At 41.7% G+C, this 8,118-nt stretch overlaps 1 protein-coding gene across 1 annotated transcript in view; it reads left to right on the top strand.

Moving 5' to 3' along the window:
• Window positions 1-7,015: 7,015 nt before the first annotated feature.
• Window positions 7,016-8,118, top strand: part of PLS3 (plastin 3) — a gene marked incomplete in the record, with an annotated part of 72,858 nt that continues 71,755 nt past the window's right edge. The window contains 1 exon segment of the mRNA XM_027767047.1: window positions 7,016-7,034.

The following is an 8,118-nucleotide window of genomic DNA, read 5'->3' as shown; positions in this document are numbered from 1 at the left end:
GCCCGCCACGGCCAGACCTCGAACCGCGGCCAGCCATTTGGGAGTCCAGTGCCCTTAACCACCATGCCACCTGCCAGCCCCAGATTTATTTATTTTAAAATTTATTTATTATTAGTCTTCAATTTTGAACAGAGAGAAAAGGAAGAGTGAGAAACCAAACCGCCAAGTCTGGAACTTGAAATGTGGTTGGCCATGTGGGAGTCCAGCACCTCAACCACCACACCACCTGCCGGCCCCGCCTTTGATTGATTTCAACCTTGTTTTTAGTGAATCAGGACAGAGTTCCTAATGCAGTGTATATAGTAAGACATCCTAACGTATTTTACAATTTTGATGACTTTGTTAAACAATTAAAGAACCAATAAATACTGTCAAGGAGGCAACCTTGGAAAACTGAAATTAAGGTACTTTTGTGACTTATTTTTCTCCCTAATTATGGGGGAAAAGAAAAAAAAAGATTACATAATCCAGATCTGCTTAACTGTTCATTTTGATGCATCCACATGACAGGAAGTTTATATACCTAATACTGCTCCTTCTATAAATTCCCTAAACTTTCCAATATAGTCCAAAATCACCGCTGCAGTTTCTTGCTTGTTAATTAAGTACATATTTTATGTGGTAGAGTTCCTTTGCTTTGATGCTTCACTCACTGTGGGTTTTATTTGTTTGCTGGTTTGCCTTTTCTTTAAGTCATGAAGATGGATAAAATCCTGTTTCATGAAAGGAACATAGATCAGTGTTACTGAGGCGTGTCATTAAACGCAGTGGGAGAGGCCACCAATGTACCTGCCACACGCAGAAAGATACCTAGCACTGGGTGTGGTGGAAAACATGACATGTGGCCGAAAGCTGGAAGAGACATTAAAAATACCATGTTAAGTTCTTGTGTTCCAACTCTGTGTTGCACTGTACGCCTATGAAACTCATCCAGCTTTTTCAGGTGTGTCTCTTTCCTTCTCCACCCTGAGAGGTGTGTGTGTCCACAGATGCATGTGTGTGAACTTTTACCTTTATGGTTTTGCTTGTGTCATCTCAGAGAGTGAGACAGAGCTTGTTTCCATTGGCTATTGGCCTTCCTTAGCATGCGTCGTCCTGAAATCAGAATTATTTTTATTCTGTGGCCTGCTCGTAAAAATGTAAAATTTATTACACAACTCTCACCACCGTCTTCTATTTCCAAACCAGTGTTCATTATCCATAGTAAAAGCAGGGGTTTTGTTCACACACAGTTGCACACATACAGGCACTTGCACACATTTTCCCAACCTCCACACACCCCTCTCTACCTCAGATGGCAAATTAGAAATTGTGAAAATGGACACCAGATGAAAACTGGTTGAACTACTGTTTGGAGAGGACTGCCCTTTAGGAAGTGTCTTATCTAGCTTTTACTAAGTATAAGATGCATAGAAGCATGTGAGACAGAGAGAGAAAGAAAAGGGTGGGCTCCCTCCAGTGTCTGGAGGGTCATGCTGTGACCTTCAGTCCTCTAGCCCAGCAGATCCTAGTCACTTGTGTGCATTTGCAGCGTGTTTCAGGGTGATCAGGCTAGGAATTCAAACTATGGTCTCCATGTGGGATCCGTCTTCTCTCAGAGCAGGCCCAAGATGTGCATTTTTAAAAGGAATAGCCATTCTTAAAATTTGACTACAATGTTTTGCAGTTGAAATAAATTGTATTATGTTCTGGTAAATGGACTTTTTAATTAGCAACTTGGTGGTGACAGATTTCATTCTGATCAAAGATTAGCCTTTTGAATTTGGAAAGCTAGAAAGCATATACATTCCAGATGACTGAAAAAGTAAACACCAAGCAATTTATTAAAAGATTTTTGCCATAGGGTGCGTGCACTCACCAAAAAGAGACAGAGAGAGGGAAAGTGAGAAATCATCCCCAGGGGGTTGGCCACACTGCAATCACTTCTCCTCCTGGGATTTTGGACATGCATGTACATGCACCTAGCATGATTTGTCTAGCCACCAGGTCCGGATTAGAACTGTGGTTGGTCATATGGGAATCCGGCAGCTCAACAACCACACCACCCAGTGGCCTCAAGGAAATATTTTTTATGTAGCACTATTTATAATCTGTAAAACTTGTTTCTTAAAAAGAGAAAACTATCTTCTGACATTGATCATTGTGTGTTTAGAATGTTGATTTTCTTTTCAGTGATGATGATACATGTATAAAAAGGATAGTTAGAGGACCAGCAGGTGGTATGGTGGTTAAGGGCGCTGGACTCCCACATGGCTGACTTCAGTTCGAGTCCTGGACCTGGCTGCTTTCTTTCTCGCTCACCCCTCCCCCTACATAGTCCGTCTCTGCTCAAATTTATATAAATAAACATATATATAGCTTACTATTGAAAGTATATAGATTAATTAATATATTTTGTGAATCAAGTAAATATGGGAAAAATAAAAAAGGAATGGAAAGCAACTGCAGGTACCAGAGATAGTGTGGGAAGAGGGTGGGAAGTAGGGGGGGAAATATCTATCTATCTATCTATCTATCTATCTATCTATCTATCTAGATATAGATATAGATATACAAGAGACAAGAAATGGAAAATTATTTGCTGATGATAACATGTATGATTAAGCCACTTTACAGTGTATGTCTGAAGGGTATCATGTTGGGTAAAATCTCTTTACAAACTAAATGATTTATAATGATTGAATGTATAAATAACAATAAATAATAATAATTTTAAAATAAAACAAAATAAAATAAAAACTTCATGGGTAAAACATATGAGGAAAGAGCTATGGATGGATTTCAAATATTTTGCTCCAAAACAAATTTGTACATTAATTTTATATTTCCACAAACTCTTTGAAGTCATCTCATATGTTGTCCATCAATGACCACAAAGCAGTACATGACTACATTAAAGGATTTAAATTTTTTTCTCCAAAAAAAAATTTTTAATAAAGGGTAGTTATGGACCAGTAGATGGTGTGGAGGTTAAGGTGACTGGATTCCACATGGCCAAGTGTACGGTTTGAGTCCTGGATCCAGTGGCCTGAAAAACATGCTGGGTGTGAATGCATGTGTGCCCAAAATCCTGAGAGGAGAATGGAGGAGAAGGGAACATGGTGTGGCCATTACCCTTAAGGGGGTCATTTCTTATTTTCTGTTTCCCACTAGCGCATACACCCTATAAAAAAACGAAAAAAAGGGGGTGGGGATGGTAGTTACATAGCATCTGGGAGAGACCCATCTAAGCAGTTTGAGGTGACAGATGTGTCTGAAGAAAAGGTAAGGCTGGGGGGAAAAAAAGCAGCATTTCTGGTGTAATGATGATACTGTCTTTACTTGAGGCGATTGTCATTGCCCCAGTGTGCTCTGTCTGGAAAACACATGATAATGCATACTTGTATTTTCTTTCTTCCAGTTAACTTAAAGTGCTTGATTACTTACCATCTCATATATTCCATGACAGGTTACGAGCAGGTAGTGCTTTTTTTTTTCTTTTCTTTCTTTTTTTTTTTTTTTTTTTTGGAATAGGGCACGTGTGCTCACCAGAAAGACAGAGAGAGACAGAAAGCGAGAAATCCCCCCCCCCAGGGGGGATGGCCACGCCACAATCACTTCTCCTCCATTCTCCTCTTGGGATCTTGGGCACGCACGCACACGCGCCTGGCCTGCGTTTAAGCCACCGGGTCTGGGACTCGAACCATGGTCAGCTACATGGGAGTCCAGCGACGTAGCCATTACGCTAACTGCTGATCTTTTTTTTTTTTTTTTAACAAGTGGATAAATCCAGATTCTGGAAAGTGAAAGAGGCCTTATTCACATAGTCACTCAGCTACAAAGACAGATGGAAAAAACATATTCCTTGTCTTTGGGATCATGTTGCTTTTTGACATTCTATGCAGCTTGAGGGATTGGTGTAATCAGTCACAGCACTCTCTTTAAGGAGATAAAATGTAATCTTGTTTCTCCGTTCCTGGTGGTTAGTGATGAGGGCAAGAGCACACTGACTGCCTCACAATGGGGACTATCCAGTGAAGATCTTCTGCACAACTTAACACACTGTGAGTCCCCTCTTATGCTGAAAATTCAGTATGATACACGGCTTCACTTTGTTCTACATTACTTATAAAGGACTGGAGTAGCTATTAACTCACTTTGTTTTCATTCCCATCAGAAAGATAGAACAGATGGTATTACGCATGTTCCATCCCAGATGGGTTATAATAACCTGCTACTTACTGAGCACCTTGCTGGCCCCGACACTCTGATGTCCTTACATATTCTTGTTGAATCACCATAGCAACCCTGTGAAATAGGTGGAATTAGCTTCGTTGTTTACAGACATGAACCTGGGGCTCAGAGAAGCTGAGTAATTTGTTCAGGGTCACACCAGTCTTTCATCCAAGTCTTTCAGACACCTGAGATTCTGATATGCCTATTGTAGTCCATTTCTTCCCAAATCCTTTGTGCATTCTGTTAGTATTAGAAATGATCCCCTGAGCCCAGTCCCTCCTATTGATTTTCTGCTCTCTCCTATAAAGAGCGCCCACAACTAACCAGTTGTTTAATTTAGCAATTCACTGATTAGATTGCTACTCCAGTTAAAACGCAAATTTCAGCGTAGGCACAGTGGCACACACCTGTAATCCCAGCTATTAGGGAGGCGGAGGTAGGAGGATCTCCACTTGTAGGCCAGCTTGGATGACACAGTGAGACCCTCTCTCAAAAAGGAAAAAAAGAGGGACCAGCAGTTAGCGTAATGGCTATGTTGGTGAACTCCCATATAGTTGACCATGGTTCGAGTCCCAGACCCAGTGGCTTAAACTCACGCCGGGCACGCATGCACATGTGCCCAAGATCTCAAGAGGAGAATGGAGGAGAAGGGATTGTGGTATGGCCACCCCCCCCCAGGGGGTGATTTCTCACTTTCTGTCTCTCCGTCTCTCTCTGTCTTTCTGGCAAGCACACGTGCCCTATAGTGAAAAAACTCTCCAAAAAAAAAAAAAAGGAAAAAAAGGAAGTAATTTCAGGGCCAGCCAGGTAGCATAATGGTAAGGCAACTAGATCCCATATGGCTGACTGTGCAGTTCAAATCTCAGACTCGGTGTCTTGAATAGAGACACTGGGTTCCTGCGTGAGTGCCTAAAATCCTGAGAGGAGAATGGAAGAGATTTTGGCATGGTCTTCCCTCCTGGGGGTACTTTCTCACTCCTCACCTTCCCCCATCTCCTTCTAGCAAGTGCTTGTGCCCTATATCAAATTTAAAAAAAAAATAGAAAGATCATTTCAATACTAAGAAAAGCAATTACCAGGCCAGCCAGGTGGTATGGTGGATAAGGTGGCTGGATCCCACATAGCTAACACATGCTTTGAGTCCTGGATCCAGAGACTTGAAAAATATGCCAGGTGTGTGTGCTCAGAATCCCAGGAGGAGAAGGGATGTCAGGGTGGCCATCTCCCCTGGCTGGAGGTTTCTCACTTTCCCTGTCGCTCTCTGCTTCTGGCAAGTGCACATGCCCAATTGGAAAAAAAAAAAAAGGAAGAAAGGAAAAGACAAGACAAGCAATGGGCTGCAGGTGGCATGGTGGTTAAGGAGCTGGATTCCCACATGGCTCACCATAGTTCGAGTCCCAGACCTGTCAACTTGAAAATCATGCTGGGCACATGTGCATACATGCCCATAATCCCAGGAGGAGAATGGAGGCGAAGGGATTGTGGCATGGCCATCCCTCTTTTTTTGGGGGGAGTATTTCTTGATTTCTCACATTCTCCTCTCTCTGTCTCTCTTCAGCAAGCACATGTGCCCTATGGTAAAAACCTTTAAAAAAAAATAGTACATGTCTAGGGTTTACCATGTTCCAGGCTATGATCTAAATTTCTGGCATGCATTAAGTCATTTAAGCCTCACACCAGTGTGAAAAGTAGTTAACTGTTATGTGAAGTAGTTACTAATACCATCAACCTGGAATGAGAAAACAGAGGCAGAGAGTTTAAGCACTGTGCCCAAAAGATACACACAGCCAGTAGATCGTGGACCCATTATTTGAAGTCTGGTTCCAGACTTTTTTTACATATGGAACTACATCCCCATAGAAAAAGTATTCAATTCAGCAAGTATTGATTTATTTCCTGTGCACTATGCCGGTAGAAAATATAGTTTCTGCACATAAGAGTTTACATTTTCAACAGAAAACAAAATGTATATGTTCAAAATAAATGCTGCAGCACCTAGCAGGAGTGGGAATGTTGTATATGACTTGAAATGAATGATAGCACAGTGGTTAAGTGGCTGTAAATTGGAAGCTGGATCCCACATGGCCAACCATGGTTTGAGTCCCGGCCGTGTGGCTTGAAAAACGCCCCGACCGCGTGTGTGTGTGTGCGCGCGCACGCACATTCGTGCATGCCCCGAATCCTGATGGGAAGGAAAAATGGAGGAGGAAGGACTGTGGCATGACCATGCCCCATTTGGGGAAGTACATTCTCTGCCTCTCTCTGGTGAGCGCATGCACCCTCAAGCTAAAAAGAAAAAAAAAAAATAGTAGAGCCTGTAAGTGATCTGAGACAGTTAATTAGCTTTTCTACGTCATGTACTTGACTATGAGTGAGTGACTTGGACACAGGGGAGAAGCTGTTCCGTGGGTTCTAAAATAAGCAGGTGACTTGGCTACCATTCAAACTCTAAATAGGTATATGGGTTGTAGCTATTCGACCTGAACCAACTTTAACTTCCTCCAAATCCTTATGTGGTTTTTGGTGGAGCTGATATAAAAACAATAGTGAACTTTTCTCAAAATATTGGGTTTGACTTCGAATTCACTAAATCGTTGACAGAAGTCCTGCAAGGTCCACAGGAAGGGCATTCTTAAGTATTATATCATCCTTTCGTCAAGAGCGTTCTCTTTTTCTAGCAGGAAGTGTTGTGACTTGCTCTCTAGAGTTGCAACTGGAAGAAGAATGTTGGGTTTCCAGATTGCCTTTCTGGGCGTGGGAGAAGGTTCTTTCTATTAGTGCCGAGAGAAAGGAAACAGGTTTGCTCTCGTCGCAGAAGGGTAAAGATTTTAATATTTTAGTAGGCTCTAACTTTTAGATACCTGAATGTGTCAGCACAACTTTACTTGAAAATGCTTGAAATTTCTGTTATTTGCTTGGGTAGTTAAACTTTTGGAATCACTTTCTGAATGCTATTCATTCGAGTAGAATCAAATGCGTTTTAAGAGAAATCTGTGAAATTTAGAATCTAACCTGTTCTGTGTACATGGGGGGGGGAGACTTTATTTTAGGAATATTTTAGTGACTTTGTACTTTTTCCAAATTGATTTTGAAGTCCTAAGTAGATAGCGATGTTTATCAAGTAAGATGCTCCAAAGCTTAAACAATCCAAATTTTCTGTACCTTGTGTGGTGGGGGTGGGAGGGGAGGTCAAATGCTTTCAGTTCCCCTTAATGATTTTTCAAAATTCCGTGAAGTAGAGCGAGCGAGGTGGCTGTCATGACAGAACACGTCATGATTAGACGGGCACTCTGCTGTTACAAAGTCTTATGTCAAACAGTTGTCCTAGTGCGTGTAATTTATGAAATAGTGAAAAAGCATTTGGTGATGAAATTTGGGTGGTGTGGTCGTGAGATGGCAGGTGGTAGTGATCGCTAGTGCTCGGAATTCACCCTGGTTTTCCATCACATGGCGATCAGGTAAGTTTTATTTCTGGCAAAGGAAGGTACAGCTAATTATATGGTAGATTTCAGCCCCGGGTTGGTAGATCCCCCTTTCAGGTTGGTGGTAGTTAGTATGCACATCTGGTCGAGGTACAAAGTGAAGTATGAAACTAATCTAGTTCATTTAATTAACAAGTACTGTACTTGAGGACGTACAGGAGCAAGATACGTAACACTGCCAGGGGTACCTTCAGGGACTAATAGATAAGCTTTCTGCTTAGGTCAGAGTCCAAGCTGAAATTGTGTGTCTAGTGATTTCTGATGTGTAGGTCATAATATTTTTATGATATTTTTGTTTTGAGTTGAATCATGCTAAGTAGCTTAATCTTGGCTACAGATGTGTGGGGAGTGTGGGGGTATGTGTGTGTACATGTGTGAACATCCCCGAAGGTTGCTCTTGGCTTCACTTAAACATGTGTTC

The sequence above is a fragment of the Tupaia chinensis genome, unplaced genomic scaffold, assembly GCF_000334495.1.
Source record: "Tupaia chinensis unplaced genomic scaffold, TupChi_1.0 Scaffold143886_1, whole genome shotgun sequence".
Taxonomy (NCBI): Eukaryota; Metazoa; Chordata; class Mammalia; order Scandentia; family Tupaiidae; genus Tupaia; species Tupaia belangeri.
Note: the sequence above shows the minus strand (reverse complement) of the source record. Positions and strands in the feature narration are given on the sequence as shown.